Here is a 2,379-nt window from a genome sequence, read left to right as displayed (position 1 = left end):
AGAGGAGGACCTCCCCTATCAGTGGACATGGGGAGGAGCATGCATGAAGAAAGGGGAAGTAGGGTGGGATCGGGAGGGGTGGAGGGAGGGGCTTATGGGGGGATTCAAAATGAATAAAGTGTAATTAATAATAATAATAATAATAAAAGAATTAAAAGTCATGGAGCTCTTCCAGACTGGATTAGCTGCTCTTCAGTCTTGACTATATGTTAGGGTCTGTCTTCATTGCTAATTTTTTCTCATTTTTCCCCTGAAGTTTTCAGATATGAATATACAGTTTTAATAAATGTCATCTGTTTTACCATTTGATTCCATGAGTTTTTCAGCCATACAAGCCTATGAAGTATCTGAATACCTAGGAACTGGGGATCAAAGCACACAATGATATACTTCTGATACTGGGTATAATTTCTTGATGATCTGTTTGGTCTAATTGACAAGACCATGCTTTAATGTTAGCTGAGTATACCCCTGGGAAAAATAAGAACCTTGGTGCAATTATATTTCTGTTGCTTCCACTTGGCTGATTCAGGGTCTTACTCTTGCTTCTGGTGCAGTGTCTACTCCTGTCGAGCTGGTCCTTGAACTTCCAGGTGATATTTAGGCTGCTACTTCTTATCTCACAGTGGGAGAGCTTTTTCTAAGTGAGCTGTAGGGGTTGAACCCAAGTTGTCAAGTTTGTGCATAGACTGCTTTAGCCTGATGAGCCATCTTATTGGACTCTGGAATATTCCTTCCAGTTCCCAGATACTTTCTAATTCTTCTGATTCACACATCCAGTTAATGAATATTAGGAAACACCTTTTTACACAGGTTTTCTTAAGATGTATGAAAGTGTGGTAAAATATGCATCTAAGTTTCAACAAAACATAATTTATGCTACAGTAAAAATCACCAGAATCATAAGACACTTAGTTAATATTTCTAGCATTTGCAATATATTGGTAATCTGTTTCATACATTAGTTTATTTTCATTTCCTCAAGAAAAACACATGCATATTAACTAGATTAAATAATAATTCATTTAAACATTTCTCAGAATCAATGTCCTATGAAATTTTCTCTAAATTTACAAGTGTTACTCTGTAATTTCAAAGCTCTATTACTTTTCAAATGGGTCAGTGTAACAGGAACAAATGAGGCCAATCCTGTTTCCATATTTAATACTTCTGTGGCTTCTGCTCCTTCTTGACTTAACATGCTGGATGAAGTATGTTATCTTCCCCTTAGGAACTCTCTCTCTTTCTCTCTCTCCTCTCCGTCTCATTCTGTTTCTCTCTGTCTCACTCTATGTGTCTCTGTTTCTTTCTGTCTCTGTCTCCACCCCTCTCCTCTCCCTCCTGTCCTTCTTTCTCTCCCTTATTCCCTCTTCTTTCTCACTTCTCTTCTCTTCTCTTCTCTTCTCTTCTCTTCTCTCTCCTCTTTCTTTCCCTACCTCACTTCTTTTCTCTCTTCTTCCCTCCTTATCTTTGCATACCTCTTTGGTCTCTGAATTTCATTCTTTGAATTTACTAGACCCGAACTTGAAAGTTCAAGACACCTTTGGGGACAATCGAGTAGTATAAGATCCTAGACACCCAAGCCAGGCTTACGAAGAGCTGAGAAAGGTTCCTTTCCTTTAGTAGACACCCCAACATTCCAATATCATTTGTACACTGATTTAAAATTAATTTTCTTCCTAAACATGTCAGGAGCATCACTTGTGTTCAGAATAGTCTTATAAGGAGTAATTCTATTTTTTTCAAGCTAGACTTGAGTACTGTGAGTGGATATTCACAATGTAAAAGTTTGTGATGCTCCATAGAGCCATTTAGACTCCTCACATATGTCCAATCTACTCTGCCCAGCACAGCAGCGGCACTTTGTCCTCAGGGAATGCTTGTGATCTCATGTGAGAACTTCAGTTCTCCTCTCAGGCTACAATTGGTTGACCTGGAATTAGAGGAAAATATACAGACAGCATTTTTTTCTGTTTATGGAATGAAACCTTCAAAGCAAACCACTGCTGTACGAATTGCTGTCAGCCTCTCCATATCTCTGCACTGCTAAGTTTGTGACTGTTTCCAACTCCCAACACTTTTTGAAGACCTCTACATCATCTCTCGCAGTATTAGTAAGAGAAAAATAATTTATGTAATAATATGCATCCATTCTCTGAAGAATTAAGTGCAGTTTAAATCATACATTGTTTTATATTTACATTACCAGACTCCAGCTTGGTATAAAACAGAATAAGAACAACAACAAAAAAATATCTGTATATTTTACTTTTATTGGCAAATGTGAAGAAACAAATTAGTTGAACAGTAATCGGTTTTGCTAGTGATATTGTATTATATTATATTATATTATATTATATTATATTATATTATATTATA

The sequence above is a fragment of the Psammomys obesus genome, unplaced genomic scaffold (assembly GCF_907164565.1).
Source record: "Psammomys obesus unplaced genomic scaffold, mPsaObe1.curated_primary_1811, whole genome shotgun sequence".
Lineage (NCBI taxonomy): Eukaryota > Metazoa > Chordata > Mammalia > Rodentia > Muridae > Psammomys > Psammomys obesus.
This window is presented reverse-complemented; position numbering follows the sequence as displayed.